The sequence below is a fragment of the Cryptomeria japonica genome, chromosome 9 (assembly GCF_030272615.1).
Source record: "Cryptomeria japonica chromosome 9, Sugi_1.0, whole genome shotgun sequence".
Taxonomy (NCBI): domain Eukaryota; kingdom Viridiplantae; phylum Streptophyta; class Pinopsida; order Cupressales; family Cupressaceae; genus Cryptomeria; species Cryptomeria japonica.
This window is the reverse complement of record NC_081413.1, coordinates 411266945-411290399: the sequence shown is the minus strand read 5'-3', so window position 1 is coordinate 411290399 and position 23455 is coordinate 411266945. Positions and strand designations below refer to the sequence as shown.

The window sequence follows — 23455 nt, the reverse complement described above, 5'->3', positions numbered from 1 at the left end:
TGTAGAGCGCAAGAATAGAACTCTCAAAGAAATGGCTAGCTGTATGATACATGCACGTTCTCTTGATCCCGCCTTTTGGGCAGAGGCTATTAGTTGTGCCACACACATTCAAAATCGGGTTCCTCACAAAGCTTTGATAGGTATTACTCCTTTTGAGGCTTGGGCTGGTAGGAAACCGATTGTGAGACATTTCAAAGTCTTTGGGTGTCCAGCATGGGCTCGCATTCCCCCGCAGAAACGCAAGGCATTGTAACCTCAGAGTAGGCCTTGTCTTTTTGTTGGATATCTTGAGGGTGTTAAGGCATATCGATTAATGGATCTTGAGACACATGAGGTGTTCATTGAGAGGAGTGTTCATTTTGAGGAAAGCTCTCCTAGCTTAGCCTCTCTACCTCCTCCACCTTCCTCCTTTGTGGATAGTGATGCCAGTGATTCAGATGATGAGACTCCTTCAACTCCGACTCGTAGGGTTACACCTCCACAGGGTCCACTTGCAGTTGAGGAGCCTTTTTCTCCACCTCCACCTAGACCTCGTTGGGCTCGACAGACACTTGAGTCCGCAGGTTCTCTTGTTGGGGATCCTTCTGATACACGAAGGACTCGATCACAGCATCATGACCTTCCACATGCATACATTGCTACCGCTTCCGATCCACAGACATTTCGGGAAGCATCAAGGGTTCCCGAGTGGGACCACGCTATGGAGGAAGAGTATAGTTCCTTAATGAGGAACAACACATGGGAATTAGTCCCTCTCCCTAAGGGGAGAAAGATGGTTCGATGCAAGTGGATCTATCAGACCAAGTTTGCAGCGGATGGTAGTGTGGATAAGCATAAGGCTCGTCTTGTTGCGAAAGGTTTCTCTTAGGTTCCAAGTGTTAACTATACTGAGACCTTTGCACCTGTCGCCAAGATGAACTCCATTCGCTTGACACTTGCTATTGCCGCAACTCATGGTTGGGCTGTACATCAGATGGATGTGAAGAGTGCTTTTCTTCATGGGGATGTTGATGAGGAGATTTATATGGAGCAGCCATAGGGTTTCATCCAGGATTCTTCCTTGGTTTGCAGACTAAGGAAATCTCTCTATGGCCTTAAGCAGGCCCCCAGGGCTTGGTACGCCAAGATGGATTCCTTTCTTCTCTTTGCAGGTTTCACCAGGTGTCATTCCGATCCGAATGTCTACATTTTGCGACAGGATGACTCTCACTTGATACTTGTGCTCTATGTTGATGATTTGATCATTACAGGGAGCACCGCATCCATCATTAGCAGGTTCAAATCTGCTTTGCATGACATATTTGCTATGACTAACTTGGGTCTTTTGCACTACTTTCTCGGGATAGAGATTTCACAGTCACCTTCCGGGATTACACTATCGCAGCCCAAGTATGCTCTTGATCTATTTGCACGCTTTCATATGGCTGATTGTAAGCTTGCATCGACTCCCTTTCTTTCAGGAGTCAAGCTTGAGGCTCAGTGCTCTTCTCCACCAGTTGATGCCACATTGTATCGTCAGCTTGTGGGTAGTCTCATCTACTTGACTCACATACGCCCTGATATTTCATTTGCAGTTGGCATGGTTTCCCGCTTCATGCGGGAACCACATGAGCTTCATTGGAAAGCCGCCAAACGCATCCTTCATTACATCCAGGGTACACATCACTATGGGATTCACTATGCAGCAGGCATAGGACTTCGCTTGGTTGGTTACACAGACTCCGATTGGGCTGGCGATTTTGATGATTGTAAGTCTACTTCGGGTTACAACTTTCACCTTGGTTGGGGCCCCATTTGTTGGCAGATCAAGAAGCAACATGCTATTGCTTTCTCTTCGACTGAGGCTGAGTATCGAGGGGCTGTTAATGCAACAACTGAGACCATTTGACTTTAGCAGATTCTCACAGAGTTTGGGTTCACCACACCACGACCGACAGTCCTACATTGTGACAATCAGAGTGCTATTGCAATCTCGAAGAACCCGATCCAGCATCAGCGGACCAAACACATCGAGATCCATATGCATTACATCTGAGAGCTGATTCAGGAGCAAGTCATTGATTCGCAGTATTTTCCTATAGCAGAGCAGGTTGCTGACATCTTTACCAAACCTTTCACCGAGAGTAAGTTCCAGCAGTTGCGAGCTCTCTTGGGGGTGCGGGATGTCTTATTAGGGGGGGTCGGCTAACTTCTCCTTCCTCTCTTATTAGGGGGACTTTTTCCTCTTTGAGGTTTTGTCCTTCTTTTTTGAGAGTCTTTTGTACATTCATCTCTCTTTTGGGGGGGAGTTTTTTCCCACTGGGTTTTCTCCCTTTCTCCATTTGTGAGAGATTGCATTGCATAGGTTTGCTTGCATTTGCATATTGTACATGGGTACCTATCATGGCCTAGTAGTCGGGACCCATCTTGCATTGTTGACTTGAGTCTTCATTCCCCTAAGTTGCACTTAAAGGGGGGTGTTGGTGTAAATAATTATTCATCATGGATATTATTACACTCTACTTAAGTTAACTTAGGATAATGCATCTCATCGTAGTTTGGATATGAGGCACATAGGGAAGTGTGCACATAGGGATATAGCTTATAGGAGAAATTCCACCTTTTGTGGTCTTATCTTGCTATTACACTCCACATTCGGTGGGTCATCCACCTCTTGTGGAATATTATATTATTTCTCCTACCTACCCCTACTTTTTCTTACCTACCCTTGTTTCTCATTGAGCCACATGTCATGATTGCGTGCTCACATATCCATATGGCCTTGCCTATATAAGCAGACCCATATTCATTGTATTGGTTAATCCAGTTGATCATTTGCATATTGATGAGAATACAATTTTGTTCTTGTCATACTATTGTCTCTCTTTTGTGCCCTTGATCTTGGCAAAATCTCACAAATTTTGATATTGTCCCTTTTCAAATGTGGATATTGATGTGTGAGTCCTTGAATTCAATTTGCCTGAGTGTAGTCTGAAACCATCTCTTTATCAGCTTCCGATCCTCCTATCAAAACCTGAAAGACATATAATGAATCAAGAAACATGCAAACAAAACAATTCTTCACACCCTTAATGCATCATTAATTCAAATCTGGGAAATAACAATCAGAAATTTGGGAAATAACAATCAGTTCTGATCTGAATTTTGATCCTCAAATTTGTAGCTCTGCCTCTCTGTCTGCTGCAACTTGCCTTAAACTCAAATTTGTTCCAATTCTCCTTGTCAACGTATGTTTGATCAATGAAATGATCAATCATTTTATCCAGAGCAGATTGTATAAATTGCTTTGATCGATGCATTACAATGAGGATGAGTGTCTTCTTATATAGCCGGTGGATGTTAACGGGTCTGTTTTCTTCTATCTTCACTAAAGTGACACATCTTCATTAAGGGCCAGCTCCTTATTTTGTGTTACCACACCTTGCAAAGACTGATGAGGTGGATAACTTTTGTTTTTTGAGGATTCTTTTAAAAACTTTTCTTTTATTTCAAAATTTTGGTGGGGCCAAATCAAAGCTACGTGGTAAAGGAAATCAAAGGAAATATTATGTCTTGAAACAAGCTTTCCAAATCTCCATTTCAGATTATGTGGGACCAGCAGGAGAGTCCTTGAAAGAATTTATTTAATTCTCCATTTTAGAGTGTGTGGGGCCCAAGATGTGATTAGGCAGGGATTGATGAAGAAATGTGAGGTGTTGTGGGGGAAGGGAAGAGTGGCACGTGAGGAAGGGAAGGAGAAGATGCTGGGGAAAGGGAGACATAAGGGGTAATTGAAAGTGAATACGAGGTTATAAGAAGTGTTGCGGTGGGAGGTAGGAGTTAGGATATGGGGAGTAAAGTGGAGCGGGAGGTATAAGGGGTAGTGAAAAGGGTAAGGGGTGTGAGATGTAAGGGGGTTGGGATAGGGATAGGATAGGGGTAGGCTAGGATGAGGGTAGATGATAGGGTGGAAAGGGTAGGTTAATAGGTGTGGTAGAGGTAAGCTTAGGGAAATAAAGGAAGTAAGACTTATGGGATATGGGTTAGAATAGGTGATTTTAGGGGAATAAAGGGGTAGGTAGTGTGGATGGTAGGTTAAAGGGAGTGTGAGATAGAAGGTATGAGGGGAAGGGAGATGTTAGGATATAATAGGGGTAGGGGTAAGGTGGAAAGGAAGTTAGTGAAGGGAGGTTTAGGATGGGATGGAGGTTAAGGGGTGTAGTGGTAGGAGTAAATGCAGGTGAAGGGTAGTAGATGAGTATGTTAGGTGAAGGTTATAAAAGATAAAGAGAGGTAGAAGGTAAGGGATATGGAAGTGGAAAGGGTAGGGTGAAATGGTGATGGTAGAAAAGGGGAAGTGGAAAGACGTCAAGATGGAGGGTTATGGAATGAAGAGAGAGACGAAAAGGATAGAAGGGTGGAATGGTGATGGCGAAGGAGAGGAATGGAAATGAGAGTGATCGGGCCTGGGCAGTGTTGGGAGAAGTGGAAATGATAAAATCTTGGCTGGGCAAAGGAAGTGTCGAACCTCGGTTCATCTTAAAGAGACAAACTTGATCAACCTCTGACCTCTTGACCCACTATACCTTTTCAATGCAAAGGTTCATAGCGAAAGACCCAACACTAACCTAGAACTAAGCTAAGAGGACTAATCCTAGAAAGCGAAAAGTAGGGGTCTGTTGTGACGTATTCACACATCGCCCCATTGCAAATGGGGACCCCTACTTTTTTGCTTTCTGGGGTTTGCTTTCTAGGTTTTTTTAGGGTTTGTCTTTTAGCCTTTGCATTTTGAGTGTCGCCAGGGGGATCACTAGGATGGTAGGCTTTGCTTGAGCCAGGGTGAGTCCACGGGGCCCCAGAATCAAGGTTTCTTTGAGAGTCTTCCTTAGGGCCTGGTTTTGCTCTTGTTGCTAATTGTGTCTTGCTTGGTGAGTGAGTATCATCCTTGAAGGTCTGAGCTAGGTCAAGTTGGTGAGTGATGAAGTTTGGAATGTCATCCTGATCTTCAAATGCCCTGAAATTTGGCTAAGTCTAGAATGTCATCCTGATCTTGAAATTTGACTGTCTGGAAAATTGAAGAATCCTCGAAAAACTAGATTTTGCATTATAACTCGTGGAGGTCCGAAACCACTCTCAAACATCCTGACAGTATATATGGAATATAACTTAAAGTATAAGTCTTATACCTAAATGTTATATTCCATATATGAAACCTGACGGAGAGACCAAAATGTCAAATTTCGCTCCTGACCCTTTGTTGTGACCATTTCACACATCGCCCCATTAGAATGGGGACCCCCTCTTTTTCTTTGGGTTTTGCTTTCCCTTAGTTAGGTTTTCTCCCTGCTTGCTAGGTTCGGAGTGAGTGAGTGGTTGCCTGGGCTGGCTAGGTTAGGGTTTATCTCTGAATGCTCGTATTAGGGTTTCTTTCAAGCTGAGTCTAGCCTAGTTTTGGGAGGTCGTTAGTTGTGAATCGAGATGGTTAGATCGAGAAAGAGGGTGAATAGGTCTCAGGTCAGGGTAGGTCTGGATTGATGGTTTTCTTGTCAAAGTCCAGTTTTCCTCCAGGTCCGAGTCGATTGAGTAGAGTCAGTGGTCAAAGAGAGATGGAAGTGATGATTTTTGAAACTGATGAACAAATGCACTTGATGATGATTGAAGGAGTTTTGAAAGATATGACCAAGGTTGTTGACTTTTAAGGCATAATTGAGAAAGTTGATACATTTTTTGCCTTGAAGAAGAGTTTTTAGACCTTGGGAAAATGAAGATTTTAGCCCAAATGGAGATTTTCGCTCCTAACCTTTCCAAAGGGTCTAGAGCGAAATCTTCCTTTTTTGCCTTCCTTTGACCTTGAAACCTAGTTTGACCTCATCTAGACCCAATATAATGGAGATTTGTCTTGATTGTGAAGCAAGGAAGTTGATTTGATCAAATTTGGAGGAAAATAAAATGAACCAAGGAGAGGAACTAGCCAAGAATATGATTTTCACTCCTGACCCTTCCAAAGGGTCCAGAGCGAAAATCCCCTTTAGCATCAAATTTTCACTTGTCAAGGCTAGGATTATAGCTTCCTTAGGCATAGTAAAGACAAATTGATATGTTCTAGCCCTAGGAAGTGATTGATGATGGGTAAGATGAAAGATTTTAGCCAAGAATATGATTTTCGCTCCTGACCCTTCCAAAGGGTCCAGAGCGAAATTCTTGAAAGCTCTCATTTCTCCTTGGCTAAAGTCAGGATCTTGATGGGGATGCATGAAGAAGGGTCTTTGTTTGCCTCTCAAAGAAAATTGGAGTTCAAAAGGTCAAGAATCAAGCTCAAATCTTGATTTTCGCTCCCGACCCTTCCAAAGGGTCCAGAGCGAAAATCTTTGTAGCCCACATTTCCTTCCCAATTTTGGCTAAGTGTTGGTTTCTAAGGCATGTTTGAGGATGAATTGATATGTTTTTGCCTGGAGATGGAGTTGATTGATTTTGAAGAACAAGATTTTGGCCTAAAGGAGAATTTCGCTCCTGACCCTCCCAAAGGGTCCAGAGTGAAATTCATCATAAACCTTATTTGTTGCCTTGAATGGACTAGAAACCTTGTTCCTAATGTGGAAAATGATCTAATTTTGCCTTATGAGGTGGTTTGAAGTTTGAAAAGTGAGCAATCTAGCCTGGAATGAGATTTTCGCTCCTGACCCTTCCAAAGGGTCCAGAGCGAAAATCTTCTCGAAGCTCACTTCCTCCTAAGTTTGACTAAATTTTGATTTGCAGGGTATCTTGGAAGGAAGGCTGGACATTCTTGTTGCCTTTGAAATGTTTGAAAGCATTGAAAATGAAGGATTTTGGACCAAAAAGGAAATTTCACTCTTGACCCAGAGCGAAATTCCTAAAAGCTCTTATTTTTGCATTGAAGAAGGTCAAGTTCTTGGTCTTTTATGAATTGAATGGAAGGGAGATAGCTTGTCTTTGCCTCTTGAAGATGTTTTGAATTGAAAAAATGAAGAATCTAGCCCAAGTCAAGATTTTCGCTCCTGACCCTTCCAAAGGGTCCAGAGCGAAAATCTCTCTAAGAGGCATTTCTTTCCTTGTTTGGCCAAATCTTGATGACCAAGGCATGTTGAAGGAGAGAATTGACATGTTGGAATCCTTGGGGATGCTTGGAAGTTATGAAAATGAAGGATTTTAGCCAAGAAAGGAAATTTCGCTCCTGACCCTCCCAAAGGGTCCAAAGCGAAATTCCTTATAAGCCTACTTTTTGACCTTTCTTGGACATGAAACCTTGTTCCTAGGGCAATGAAAGATGAAATTCTACCTTGCAAAGAAGTTTCAAGTTGAAAAAATGATGATTTTTGGTCAAGAATGAGAATTTTGCTCCTGACCCTTCCAAAGGGTCCAGAGCGAATTCTCTCAAAACTTCTCTTTGCTATCAATTTTTTGCTAAGATCAAGTGTGGGATAAGGTAAAATCAAGGAGAAGTTGCCCCTAAGAGTGACTTTAAGTTGCTAGAAACCATGAAAGATGAAGGAATTGAGCCTAAAAGTGATTTTCGCTCCTGACCCTTCCAAAGGGTCCAGAGCGAAAATCCTAAAAACCATCTTTTCTTCCAAAATTTGAGCAAAGTCAAACTTGGACAAGGGTGAGAGAAGTCATTTGGATTGCCTTAGAGTGGATTTTTTTCGCCAAGAATGCAAATTTTGAAGCCAAATGAGAAATTCGCTCCTGACCCTTCCAAAGGGTCTAGAGCAAAATTCTTAAGAGCACCTACTTTCTTTGCAAATCAAGTCAAGATTTTGGTTTTTATACCCTGGAGAGGAGTGAGGCAAGGTGTTCTAAGTCTTGGAGGTGATTTGAAGTTGAAAGGATGGCGAAATAGCCCTAAAACAAGATTTTCGCTCCTGACCCTTCCAAAGGGTCCAGAGCAAAAATCCTAAAATCACCTATTTTGCCTTGCAGAATCAAATCAAACTTGGATTGGATGAAAGAAGAGAACTATTTCCTAGCCTTGTGAGGTGAATTGAAGTTGAAATGATGAAAAATGAGCTACAAGCAAAGAAATTCGCTCCTGACCCTTCCAAAGGGTCTAGAGCGAAAAACCCTAAAAACACTTTTTCCTTCAAGACTTGAGTGAAACCAGGCCTGGACTACGGTGAAAGAAGATATTTAGGGTGCCTTGAAAAGATGTTTGACTTTCAAAATGTGAATTTTGAGCTCAAATGAGAAATTCGCTCCTGACCCTTCCAAAGGGTCTAGAGCGAAATTCTGGATAGGTCCTGTCCCTGGCTAGGTTGTTGAGCAAAATTGACCTTTTTCGCCTTGTAAGGATCAAACCAATACTGGCAAGTTAAGAAGTGGATTCAAACTGAAGGAGTTTAGATGAATTGAAGTGAAGGAGATTGGAAATTTGGCCTGAAGGGTGAATTTCGCTCCTGACCCTTCCAAAGGGTCCAAAGCGAAATTCCCAAAATGCAGTGTTTCCTTCAAAATATTGTTAAGACAAGTCAGTGTTCAAGGAGAATGGACCCTGGAGATTGCCTTGGAGAAGGTCGATGATCAAGCAAAGGTGAATTTTGACCTAAAAAGTGAATTTCGCTCCTGACCCTTCCAAAGGGTCCAGAGCGAAATTCCCATTTGCACCTAATTTACCCATGTGAAAGGCTAAAATTTGAAATCCTAGGCTTTGTTAGACCAAAACAAGCGTAAGCTCGCCTTCCGGAGGATTTTGGAGTGAAGAAAAGGAGGTATTCAAGGCCTAATCAAGAAAATCGCTCCTGACCCTTCCAAAGGGTCTAGGGCGAAATTCTTGAAAACACCTATTATTCACCTTGTTTAGGCTAAATTGAAGGCAAGTTGCAAAATTATGATGGCAAGAACATGGGAGATGGCAAATCCAGGTTGTAAGGATGTTGATGAAGCAAACAAACCTAGATAAAAATTCAAGCAAGCCTCCTTGGAGAGACCTAAACTTTGAACATTTTAATGCCTAAGATACCTCAAGCCTTGATCAAGCTTTAACATTCCTTAAGCTGGCCTATAGCCTTTCACTAAATTTGCCAATTAAAGCACATTTGGGAGATTAAGGCAAATTCGCATAAATTAAGGCACTTATAATTTGATTAATTAATTTTTAAGCCTTAAAATAAATGAAAAATCCACCCTTAGCTTGGAAATTAATTTAAAAAATTAAAAATTATGCTTGAGCGCTCAATATTCATTATTTTGCCTTTGCAAAACAAGTCGGCCATGCTTGTGGAGGTGTTTTATTTTATTTTATTTTAACCTTTACCAAGTCGGCCTTAAGGGAAATCAAGGTGAGCGCCCTATATAAAGAGAGGTGTGTTTTGACAAATTCAAATCATTCATTCATTGTCTCTCATGCGAACTTGAAGAGCAGATTTGGAGGTGCGAAATTGAGCTAGTTGAAGGCAAATTTCCAGAATTTGGAAGGTATTTGAAGGCTAGTTGAAGGCGAATTTCTTCTTGAAGGCCGATTGAGGATTGAATTCATCAAAGAAAGGACCAGAAATTCAAATTAAACATCCTTGTCCAGCAAATTCTCATCTTCCTTCATTCATTTTTCAAAGGATGATAGCTAAAAATCAAGGGAGAGGTATGAATAATCAGATTTTTGAAAGTTTGTTCAAGATTTTAGTTTGATTTCCATAGCAATCCTTTGAAAATCTAAGTCTTGTGCAATCTGATTTCAATTCTCAACTAATATTAATTTGAAAATTCATAATTCTAGGATTTATCACATTATTTTCAAATTAATATTTAGTTAATTCCTTGAAAAGACTTAAATCCCATACTTTAAGTATTATGCTCAAACCTTAACTTTAAGCTTTTGGTGTAGGTATCAAATGACGACCCCCAAGGCCGGAGGATCCACTACTTGACAGGCTCTCATCAAGGAGGATCAGAGGAATGACGAATTGGAGACCAGGATCGTGTCCAAGTGGAGCAATATCGGAGACACCAACCTAGGAAACTTCAATATGAAGTTGTTTCGAGAGGCGCCCTACATCGGCAAGCCGTCACCCGTTGCAAAGAGGAGAACACTGTCACCAAGGAGCAACGAAATCAGATGCATGCTACTATGTTCCTGATCGAGAAAACAAAAGAGCTTGAGCCTGGATGGGAGGCGACCCTTCTCGCAGCTTTTGATCAAGTCCTTCACTTGGAAGAACGAATGAAGAATCTTCCTGAGATTCCTATTGCTGAGATTGAGAAGATTACGTCCAGATTCATTGAATATACCAGAAAAGAGCATAGGAAGGGGAACAAAGTTCTAGACGAAAAGTTGTTATAAGATGATGTGGCAGCTTAATTCCTATTGGTCTATATCTCCTTGTTATTTGTGCCAATTTTTATTGGCTATAGATTGATAATGTTTATCTAAATGGGGACTTTTTTGTAACAAACCCTAATCAGGGTTTAGGTGTCAGAATTTCAGCCATCGATCTTCTTTTGATCCAGGCCGTTCATTGTATTTGAGAGTGCTATATATAAGCCCTCACTCATTTCATTAGAAAGGGTGAGAAAAGTTAGAAAGTTGGAGAGAAGCAAGTTTAATTTTGTTAGTAGCAAAGAATTGAGTAGTGAAGAGAGAAAGTTGAACAATTGTTGTTTATTTGGCTATGAGATCAATGAAATATTGAAGTTATGGTGTTTTGTTGCAATCCTTGTGGTTACTTTCATGGTTGTTTATCTTCTTGAATCACTCTTAGTAGAGATAGCCTTTAAATTTTAAATTTGAAGGACGAATGTTGTGCCTGATCTTCGATAAGACTCACATTCCAAACCACTAGCTTCTTACTGATTGTAAGAACGCCTTGTGTGGTCAACTGGAAACATTAAGATTGATTAAGAGTTCAATCATCATTAGAAGTATTGATATGTATCTCCCTGATAGTATCTATCTCCTTGGTGATTTGAAAATCGTTGAATCCCCTTAGAAGATCGCACCAATTCCAGTGGAGTTGTAATCCTTTGGCGATACTGAAATTGGTAAAATCTTATCAAGACCAGTCCTCATTAAGTCACTCTTAGGATTAGTTTAAGTATCACTTCCTCGATACCTTTATCTTTTGATCTTTTTTGAAAATCTGTTAGTATTAGGAGAATCTTGTTTCCTCATTTGGAAGGTAGTTGCACGAACAAGCTTTCTTTGAAAGTACGTAAGGCCCCTTGAAAAAACAGTAAACACAACGACCACTGGTGCTTATCCGCGAGTAGAGATCCTACAAAGAAGAACCTTGAAGTCCTTCCGATTGATCCTTTTTGCGATATCTTCAGCATTCGGAGACTTTACTCAAGAGAGGATAAGATACCTCTGGGTATTTTATTCTGTGTTTGGTCGTGTACAAAATACACATCAACACCCTTCCAAAGGGTTCAAGGCGAATTTCAATTTCGCTCCTGACCCTTCCAAAGGGTCCAGAGCGAAATTCTCCATAAGACATTCTACTTTGACCCAAACTTAGAACTAACTCATTCCCATGCATTATTGAGGGCAAAACACTTGTTTGGATGGAGAAATGTGAGAAATGAAGTCAAGATTTGAGCCTAAATATGAATTTCGCTCCTGACCCTGGTCCAGAGCGAAATTCTTCATAAACACATTTTTTCTTCCTTGTTTGCACTACAAACCTCGTTCCTTGGACATAGTGGGGATAGATTGATGTACTCTGGCCAAGAGAAGTGAATGAAGGCACCGAGAGCGAAAATCCTTGTAAACCTCATTTTCTCCCTTGTTTAGACTAACATTCTAGTTTTGAAGTGATGGAATGTGAAAATGTGAAGGATTCTGGCCTAAATCATAATTTTTTGCTCCTGACCCTTCCAAAAGGTCCAGAGCGAAAGTCCTTGTAAACCTCATTTTCTTCCTTGGTTTGGTTAACTTTTGGTGTTCTTGCCTTGAAAGGTGGTTGGACGCATGAAAAAATGAAGATTTTTTGCCTAAAGGAAATTTCGCTCCTGACCCTTCCAAAGGGTCCAGAGCGAAATTCCTAGATGGCACCCATTTCTTCCTTGTTTAGACCAGGATCTTAGTTTCTAGGTGTTCAACTTTTGTAACCATGTATGGGCTGTTATTTTATCAGATCCATTGAAGTTTGGAAGAGTTACTTTATTTACTTTGGCTCAAGTCTTTACTTGGATGTCCCTTTTCTTTTCTAGGTACCTCATATTTCTTTGTTTCACAAAATTCGCTAAATGATATGGTTCTTCTCACCTCAGGGTATAAATTTGTGTATGCTACAACAATTTCCTTAGTGCTGTTAGTGGGAGGATTAATTTCTTCTTCCTCCCTTGGTATGTCATTCCTTGGTAGGTGTTGATGTGTTTTTACGCACATTCGAACACATAATAAATACCTTAAGTATCTTATCCTCTCTTGAACAAAATCTCTCGGATGTTGAAGATTTGCTTAAGGATCATTCGAGAAGACTCCAAGGTTCTTATATGTAGGGTCTCTATGTGTGGATAAGCTCTTGCGGTATGATGTGATTATGCTGGATTCACAAGGGGACTTACGTTTGTATGCATGAATGCTTGATTTGTTGGAACTCAAGTCCTATCTACTCACCAAGGAGAATAAAGAAATAGTAAAAGGTGTAGGGTTTAAAGAATCTAATCTAAGACCTAGAATGTAAGAAGATAGATGAACGACTAGGTGGAGTCCTACTGGGTTGGGTCTCACCATCAGGTTGAACAATCTGACACCAACTCGGTGCAATCTTCTAAGGGATGCTTCGAATATGTTCAAATCGTTACACAATCAGACACCAATCACCATTCAAGTTAATGCATGAACAATAGACGCATAACAATTCGAGATTAAGCTCTTTCAATGCTAGTTGACCACACAAGGCGCACTTACAATGAGTAAGAGGCTAGTGGTTTGGACTAGGTGGATTCCACGCGAGTGCATTTAGTATCTTCCTTCATTCAATCTAATTATTTACCATCTAAAATGAAGATTTAACGAGAAACCATGCATATTGCAAAGAAATGACATATTTCACCATATCTTCAATGAAAATGGAATCTTTTACAACCAAGGAAACAATTTCTTGCCTTCTCTTCCTACTCTACTCTAATTGCTTTTTTATTTGCTATTCTAACCACTATTAACTAACTATTAACCTTTACAAATGAAGAGGCAAAGCTTTATATAGAGAGCTCTTTACAATTCAATGGCTCTAATTGATTTACAATCAATGGCTAGGATTTCAAGATGAAAACCCTAATTAGGGTTTGTTACAACCAACTCCTCTAGCCAATGATAAAATTACATTCAATGCATGAGAACCAATAGGAAACAGGGGTAGGTACATTGGAATTTGTGCCTTCATGTGCAAACGTGGTTCATTGAATCTGGGCATGCTAAGGTGGAGACTTTCGATTGGAGGAATAGTGACTAGGATGCCACCTTGTCTTGCGTTTGTGCCTGGTCAAGGAACTTTGCATTTCTTGATATTCAATTTGATGATGATGAGAAGCTAACTTTGATTAACTCTTCTGAAACTATCTGCTTCTTCAACGTACCCTTGCATTGACCTTGGTTGATCCTCCTTCGTCCTCAATGTGCTTGAGGAACGATGTACCTTTCCTTGATTCTCCTGTGTTTGATGAGGCTTCTTCACGGTTAAGTCACTCCTCTAGTAGCTCATATCACCTTGAAATGTTTGTATGATCCTTCCTCTAACATTTTGTGAATTCTTAATGTGGTAGAATGAGGTCCTTGAGGATGGTTAGCTCCATTACTTGCAATTCCTTGAACACTTGAAGTCTTTAACACTTTTAGTCTTCTTCCTTGCACTTAAGCTGTCCTTGATGATGATGAGGTTTGAAGAGGTCGTCCTTGTCCTTGTCTAATCTTCTTCCAACTTGGTCTTGTAGATCTGCAAAACAAACAAAAGATGGTGTCAAGCACATATGATATATTCATCCTAACATGGTATTTCTCACTTCAAACCATTAACAAGAAGGCATTAGGATCAATTTGCTCTGGACCATCTGGAAGGACAGGCCCTATAATAAAATTTGTTCTGGACCCTCTGGAAGGGCAGGCCCTATAATGAAATTCACTTTGGACCCTTTAGAACGACAGGCCCTATAATGAAATTCGCTTTGGACCCTCTCCAAGGACAGGCCCTATAATGAAATTCGCTCTGGACCCTCTCCAAGGACATGCCTTATAATGAGATTTTCACTCTGGACCCTCTCCAAGGACAAGACCTATAATGAGATTTTCACTTTGGATCCTCTCCAAGGACAGGCCCTATAATGAGATTTTCTCTCTGGACCCTTTGGAAGGGTCAAGACCTATAAAGAGATTTTTCGCTCTAGACCCTCTGGAAGGACAGACCCTATAATGAGATTTTCGCTTTGGACCCTTTGGAAGGGTCAGGAGTGAATTTTGCCTTCAAAAATTCTTCACTTTCTTATCATTTTTCTTTACTTCAATAGTCTCCAAGGCATGATAACGTCCTAGTTGAGGTTACAAGGCATGAAATTAGTCCATATTTGAAGCAAAAGGGAGGGTCTTAGGAAAATTCTCTCTGGACCCTTTGAGAGGGTCAGGAGCGAATTTGCCCCTTTAGGCTCAATTTTTCCTTCATTGACTTCATTTTCAACCTTTCCTCATAAAAAACAAGTGTTTTGCCTTCAAAAATGCTTAGGAATAGGCTAGTTCAAAGGTTTGAGCAAGGTATAAGACCTCTAAGAAAATTTCGCTTTGGACTCTTTGGAAGGGTCAGGAGTGAATTTGCTCCTTTTGGCTCAATTCACATCCTTTTTCACTTAGCTTTGCTTTAGACTTGACTCTTGAATCCTTTTCTTGCCATGCATGACCACCATTCAATGTTACTAGTGAGGGATTAGGTCCTTTGGAGAATTTCGCTCTGGACCCTTTGGAAGGGTTAGGAGCTTAGATGAATTTCGCCCTGGACCCTTTGAGAGGGGTCAGGAGCGAAATTCGCAATAATGCTCAAATCCCTCACATTTAGTGATCATGACCTACTCAAATGCATGCCTAAGGGTGCCTCTAAGTTCAATCAACCTCAATTAAAGCTTTGGAACCTAAGCTTGATGCAAAGAAGGGAGATCTAATGAAATTCGCTTTGGACCCTTTGGAAGGGTCAGGAGCAAAATTGATGTTTTAGGCTCAATATCATTCAAACATTCAATACTTCACCCTCATTCACATTGCTCTCACCTTAGGACATGCTAACAAATCACCTTAAGGAGGCACCTAGTTCAAAATGTTGGATCACAAGCACATCCTGACAATTTCGCTTAGGTACCTTTGGAAGGGCAGGACGTAAAGAGGAATTTCGCTTTGGACCCTTTGGAAGGGTTAGGAGCGAAATTGATGTTTTAGGCTCAATATCATTCAAACATTCAATACTTCACCCTCATTCACATTGCTCTCACCTTAGGACATGCTAACAAATCACCTTAAGGAGGCGCCTAGTTCGAAATGTTGGATCACAAGCACATCCTGACAATTTCGCTTAGGTACCTTTGGAAGGACAGGACCTAAAGAGGAATTTCGCTCTGGACCCTTTGGAACTCACTTCCAAAGGCATGGATAGATCATTTTTCATTCATTTAAACCCATGTTAGAAGTAGGAGAGGTTTTTAGAGAAATTCGCTTTGGACCCTTTCGAAGGGCCAGGAGCAAAATTCTTCTTTAAGCGCAAATTCCAAATTTTCCCATCAACTTTGCTCTTAGACTTGGCTTCTGGGTCCTCCCTCCATCTCTATCAAGTCTATTCGTCCTCAAATCTACTTGAAATAGGATTCATTCAACTGTTTAAGTGAGATAAGAGGCCCCTTGAAGGATTTCGCTCTAGACCCTTTGGAAGGGTCAGGAGCGAAATTGATGTTTTAGGCTCAATTTCCTCATCCCATCTCGTTCCAACTTGCTCACAAGGCATAGATAGGTCATTCCTCACTCAGTCAAGGCTTAGGAGCAAGCTTTGAGGTCTAAACTGGGAGCAAGAGAAGAGTCTAAGGAAATTTGCTCTGGACCCTTTGGAAGGGTCAGGAGCGAATTTTGCAATAATGCTCAAATTCATGACCTTTCTCCAAATTTCTAAGTCTAGGTTTGTCCAAGGCGTCCAAAGGGTGAATTCAAGCTAATTTCCTCCCAATCCACACCTTAAAGTGAAGGTTTTGTCCAGAATAGGAGTCAAAAGGGAGCTAAGGAGGGTTTCACTCCTGTCCCTTTAGAAGAGTCGGGAGCGAATTTGACACTATCACTCAAATTCCTCATTCAACTCTCAAGTTTTCATGCTCAATCTTCATGTTCTTTGCTCGTTGAAGGGTAAACTTGGTATCAAACAAGGCTCTAGACATAATGCAATGTCTCTCCCAAACTCAATCAAGGCATAACCCCAAGACTAGAGCAAGGCCTTACCTAGAGAAGGCTTTCAAAGAGACCCTAACCTGGACCACCTACTGACCCACTTCAATTCAAGCAGACCCTGCTATCCTAATGAGCCCTCTGGCAACTCTCCAATGCAAAGATTAATAGCTAAGACCAAAACGACAAAGCCAAGAAGACTAACCCTAGAAAGCAAAAAGTAGGGGTCCGCATTTGCAATGGGGCAATGTGTGAATACGTCACAACAGTAGGAAAGGGGGTCTTGGTATCTTAGATGTAGAGGACCCATTATTGTTTTCTGAATGGTTTGAACTAATGTCCTTCCATATGAGAAATTGGTCTTAAGATTATTAATTGAATTACGCGTGTTTTGTAGGGCTTGTAGAAGCACTTGGGTTCTTTCATTCTGATCCATTAATGCTTTGGTTGTCAACTCCATGAATGTTCTCAATTCATCTCCCTTTGGTTCATCCATGTTATTGTTTTGATTGGGGTTATAGCTTGCAGCTAGTTTTTTTTCTTTCCCTTTCTAAGATTCTTTGTGCCCTTTGATTATGTTGCATTAACTTATCTTTTCATAGGATGGCAAGATATAGCTCTGATACCAATTGTAATGTTCCCTACTAGGAGGTAGCCAGTTTATTAATGATGAAAATACATCATTAAACATTATTGTGCCTTAAATTAAGCGTTTGGGGGTTATCCTTATTACTTTCCTAACCCTAACAGAGGATGGAGGAATTACTGTGCTAGGGCACTTGGAAACCAATCCACAAGTAGGCTCTCTCAAGGTTTTAGGAACATAGGTCCTTACTCCATCTTGGGAATTCTCCCTCAATGTGTCTGAAACACCTGTCCATACCCCATCTTGGGACTTATCCGTCTTGTGAGTAATTATTTTGCCTCTCCCTACACAGACCAATCTATTCTCACGAAGGCGTTAGCAAATGATCAAGGACTGGACCGTTTAATATCTTGGTCTTTCAATTATTACGAATGTATAAGAAATTAAATATAAATTTGATTGTTCTATTATTGATAAATGCTACAACATGTATTAGACCCTATATTGGCCCTCTTATTCTTAGTAGAATTCATATATAACATTTTGTAAATCAGTATTAATTATGAGTAAGCTACAACATACTCAGTTGGCTGCCACACGATATTTGTCAGAAAAATATGATTTGTCTTCTTGTTGAGCACCCCCTTGCTTTATGATCTCCTTCATGATTCTTTATATCCCTTGGTTTGGTTGTAAGAACATGACTCTTTACCGATGGGTCACTTATCAAATGGACATGCTCTTTTAGACATGGCTCTTCACCATTGTGAGGCCTTTACCATTATTAATCCTATCTTAATGCAATGAATATTAATTTGGGATTCTTTCCCTTCTAACTGATGTTAATCTTCAACCTTTAACACATGTTTGATAGATGTAACAGCCTTAACATGGTTTTGACCAATATAACCGATCATAGCTGTACCAATCATGATGTATATAGCATGATTGGACATTGTTTAACCTTAGCAACGATTTATGGGTGAAATTGTGAAGTCTCACCTCGTAAGACGATTTCACTTGCAAGCTTATAAATGAGGAAAGATCGGGGGCATGACACTTTGGTCTTGCTGGTGTTCACTTGCATGCTGACCTCTTGGCAAAAGGGTTCTAAAGCCTTCAAATGTTCTCTCAAACCATGGGCAGATTTTGCAATTAAGATAAGATTGTTCAAAGTCAACCTATTTTAAGATGCCCAAAATGTTTAGAGTCTAGACTATTAGAGCATTGCCGTTTCTTGTCAAAAAGATGCATCATGGATGTTGAGAGAGTCTTTTGAAAGTGGAGTGAAAGTGCACCTCTTTGTGCATGATCAAATGCATCTCTTTGAAAACATGTTTTGTTTCTATGAATAATAGGAGCATAACAAACATAGAATTGAGAGGTAAGATGCTTTGCACTTTTAAAAATAGGCTTTAGAAGTGACGTGAAAGAATTCATGAATTGTTGTGGAAGTTGAAATCTTCTGATTGAATAGATTATTTACCAGGTTCCAAAAGTAAACCATAGTTTTGTAGGATGGGTAATAGCTCACTGAACAAACCTCCCTCATAGAAGCCACACAGCTTGTTCCTTTGGAAATATGTTATGGGCACAACAAGAAGTAAGGCAAGTGCCTGAACATGGTCATTTCAGGATTGAAGCCACCTACTCCACACACCAACAAAGACAAAAAGACACATTGAAAATAATTTAAGTGACTACAATAATATTTCATAAAGTTGAATGATGAATAACATTCCATTTTTTAAATAAAAGTGATGTTTTTGCGATTCATTAATTGTAGTTTTTGATTAAGGATAAAGCAGGTTTTGAAGGGACCCGAAACCCTATTTATAAGAAGCTGCCATAAAGATACTCACAACCGACCAGCAACCAACAGCCAGCAGAAAAGTAGGAATACACTAGCAACAAAGAGACAAGCACAGACCAATTAGAGAACAAAAACCAAACAAAAACCACTAATGGAGGTTTTTGAGAGTATCAACAGCCTCAACCTCCAATTGGTTTATGTTTTGATACATATTGTTCATCTCTTGCATATCATTTTTAGCTTGCTCAGTAGACTTTTTTAAGTTGCCCCGAGTACGAGAACATGGTCTCTTCTCGATCGCAACTTGATTACCCTTATCAAAGCTCTCCAAATCCACATAGGTATTGTCAAAAGATTTAGAAGCCTGAATCTTCTGCCACATTTCAACTAGGCACTTAATTCTTTCAACATTGTTATGAATAGCCTTATAACTCGTAGTGGCCTTATTTACCGGATTGTCATGCACCTTTTTAACTTTGGCCTCGAGCCCAACAATTCACCCTTCATTGTCCGTTTTCATGGTATTGACATCTTTAGCAACATTTTCAAGAGCTGCCAACATTTTCTTATTATCCTCCTCAGACTTGGGATTACCTTCTTTATTTTGAAAAGAAGCAATGTTACTCTGCATGGACCAAATTCTAATATCGATTTGGTTGATCTCTAAAAATAACTATTTTGACATTATGAATTGATCAATAGCCGCATCCCTGGCCACTCCAAGCAAATCATCTGTCGAAATTCAGGAGAGCGGAATCCTTTTGCAAGTTTCTTGGAAAAGGAGGGCGAGCCTCTCTGTCTTCACTTGTCCTAGGTGGAGAGGGAGGGGAAGAGGTATCCCCCAAAAAAATTTTGCCCATGGGAGTGATATCTTGGTTCCCAGTGTTAGGATTATTTCCTTTCTCGTTCCCTGAATTATACTTTACAACTGAACCATCACCTGTAAAATCTGAACTATTAGACCTCCAAGTCGCCACATTGGCCCTTTTCTTTTTCTTACTCTTACCCTTCACATTAGGAGGAGGGGAGGCACCCATCTTTTGGGAATTAGACTCATTATCTTCGATATTCCACTCCTCATCCCCAGTCTCTTCATTCTCTGTCTCAGTATCCATGTCATCCCCTGTTTTAGAACTTGACTCCTTATCATCATCTGGAGGGGAGCCACCCTTCTGAACCCTAGCTTTGGAAGGAGAGGGAAGGGTCTTGGCATGCTCAAGTAAAAGGAGGATTAAACGCTCATGCAGAATAGGGTTCCTTGCATTCTTACTATGCTCTTTAATCCCCAACTCCAATGAAGCCAGCAAGTAATACGGAAATGAAACCTTTTGCTTATGCCTAAAGTGGTTTAACAAAGTAAAATGAAATTCGAAAACAGTAGTATATCTTGCATCCAAGGAGAAGTATTGCATAATTACCTTGACCATAAGTGCCTAGATAGGTTTGAGGGATTTGACTTGATAGCCTCCATTTGCTTTCTTAACCAGTTTATTGCCCTCCTTCCCTTTGAGGAATTTTTGCTCAGCCACCTCAAAGGATTTCTTGTCTTCAAAAGATTTTTCTTCCCTCCAATGAGAGCCTAGTAATCTCTGTGATGAGCTCTTTAGAAATCTCCACTTTCTTTCCATAGGCTGAAAGTGTTTGATCCTTCCATCCTTTAAAGAATTTTTTTGAAGCTTTAGGATCAGAAACATGGAGGCGTTCTAAGTAAGGAGTAACATTACCCTTCTTCAGAATTTTCCAAACCTTTGCATTTCTCTTGACATTGTCACACGTCAATGGGTCAATCCTGTTCCTTTCATCACCCATTATCACGTCAATTGAGAGAGAGCCCAAGAATCACCACCAGGAGCCTACCCTACAAGATCATAGCTGACATAAACACCTAGACAACCACTAAGCCTCTCTGATTGAGCAAACTATCTCATCCACCTGGAGTAGAAATGCAGCAATGTTTTCATCCTCCTTCACCTTCAAACTGATCTCTACAAGTTTGAAGTTTTGCTTCCTTGACATTCTCATCTCCTTCATAGATTGTATGCAATTTGGTCAACACAACCTTAGATGTTTTACAGTGCATTACTTTCACATACTCACAGTTAGTCAAATCACAAATGATAGCATTCCTAGCCCTGGCATTGTTCTCTCTAGCTTTCTTGTCAGCCTAATCCCTTGGGGGGGTTTTAGGGAACTCATAACCATCTATAACAGATTGCCAAACCTCAAAACATAGCGCCATCGAATAGGACTCCATCCTTGTTGAGACATGGACCAGCTAGGACTCGAACCTAGGACCTTCCATACGCTGCTGGAGTGCTCTACCACTGAGCTACTGGCCCCTCTTGGACCAGTCCATCGTCGGTCCGGGTGTGGCTTATTTCCAACACCAACACCCCCCCTTAAGCCACACCTCTTGTGTGCTTGGGGCTCCTAGCTTGGACCTGGCTCTGATACCATGTTGAGACATGGACCAGCTAGGACTCGAATCTAGGACCTTCCATACGCTGTTGGAGTGCTCTACCACAGAGCTACTGGCCCCTCTTGGACCAGTCCATCGTCGGTCCGGGTGTGGCTTATTTCCAACACCAACAATCTTTCCACTCCAAAGAGCATAATTGGATCCATCAAAAAACCTTCTTGAGCAATTGAGTATACTATCTCAGATCAACCTCAAGCTTTTAAGCTTCATCCACATAACCTTACTCTAATACCAATTGAAAGGCACACACAATATACTAAATGAACATGAATCAACAAATTCACTTATCTTAAGATCTTAAATGATGCAACAACTAAAATATGTAAAACAAAACACACCTACACAATGAACACCATATGTACGTGGAAACCTAGGATGGCAAAAACCATAACGAGAATAGCTGGTTGGATCTACTGCCTAAATCCAGCCTCACAAGAATAATGAATCACTTACAAAGATTAAGTAGGCATCAACCTACTGGAGACAACAATCTCCTTATTTATTGTGAGCACCAACCCACAAGAGACACCAATCTCAAATGCCTAGGTCTAAGCAACAACTCAGTAGCTAGGACCTCAATCTCAACAATATGAATGATATGGTTTTAGGACCTTCAACATACAACTTGCCTCTGATCAAATCAGCTTCAATGTAATCTCCTCTGAACCTTATGATATTTCGATAATAGCGCACATGAATCAAGAACTCACACTCTATCTCATTCTCCAGTTTGCATGATATGAACTTGTATCCTCAGAAGGACATCAACATTATCACAACTATGCCATGAAATGAATCTAGGACACTCATATATATGTGTCACAATTACAATTACAATTACAAGTCAGTCTAAGCATAATTAATCATTTACAAGCTGGCCATACAGCTTTTCTTCACCAAACATGTAGTAGGTTAGGTCCTAAATAGCCTATACACACATCAATGCAAGCGCCACATGCTTCTCATGGAAGCTTAAGCAGGTCCAAAAGGTTGTTCACCTGCAGTCTCCGTTAGACACACACTACACTTCATCTGCAAGTCAGCCATATCAAACTTGTAATAGGTCTGGCTCAATAAGCTCATACACAGTTCCTCACAGGAAAACACCTCATGTGTATCCTACAGAGGATCTATCTGATTGTAAGGAATATCCACCCTTCATTTCGGGCAGCACTTACTCAAAACAACTGCTGGCTAATTCCAAAATATGAACAGGGTCTGTCAGCAACACAATAGCTAAACTGGTGAAACAAACATTGTGTTCTGCTACACTTGAATTCCGAAAACAGTGGATATTGATAGAACAGGTGTAGGCATAGTCTCCTTGCAAACCACAATTTGCAACTCTCAGCAAGTTACCAGAGCAAGTGCACCATGATAGTACAGACATGTCTCATCCAATTTCGCAGTCATATCAATCAATGGGACTGCATAAGACTGCTGCTGCTCAAAATGCTTTGACATGACATGACAAGTAACATAACTTCTTCAACCTTACAGATACAGCTTAAGTAAGCAACATCACTGAAAACTTGCGTCCAATAGTCTCCTTCTGAGACAGCTTCCTTTTTGACATCAATGACAATTTTTGGTCAACATATGCAGTATGATTTCTAGTTGATTTATATTGACCCATATTTCATGAGTAGTGGTTTGCAAGAACTTGTCTATCATGAGTAATAATGGTCCACTTAGCATTCATTGCATGCAAAATGATATACATTCACGGGCGGCACATGTTTAGCAGATAAACAAGCTGATGCATGAAACTATACATTATGGACATGTATGTGTCTTTTGCATTTTTTCTTTTAGAGTCTAACAGGTAGTTTTGAAAGCATTATTTGTGTATGGACAATAAGGATTTGCTCATAATTGAATGTTGTTAATATCAAACATTGGAAAGAAAAATAATTATTATCCAAGGAAAATATCCACAGCAGTCCAACACATTTTTTTACCATTTGTTTGCAGGGATCGAATGACCAAGCTGATTTGAGAGGCAATTCACATTCGTTATGCATTGCTTCCATATTATTACACACTATTTAGAGAGGCTAGTGTTACTGGAGCTCCAGTTATGCGTCCCCTGTGGATGGAGTTCCCAAATGATAAATTAACATTTTCGAATGATGAGGCATTTATGGTTGGAGGCAGTATGTTGGTCCAGGGTATTTACAGCAAGGTGATTCAATTTTTGTGTATAGGGATTTTGTTAATGATTTGGAGGCATTGGCTTCTTTG

At 40.5% G+C, this 23455-nt stretch overlaps 1 pseudogene; it reads left to right on the top strand.

Annotated features, from left to right (window-relative positions):
• LOC131858101 (probable glucan 1,3-alpha-glucosidase) overlaps nt 1–23455 on the top strand; it is a 91891-nt pseudogene that overhangs the window by 22354 nt on the left and 46082 nt on the right.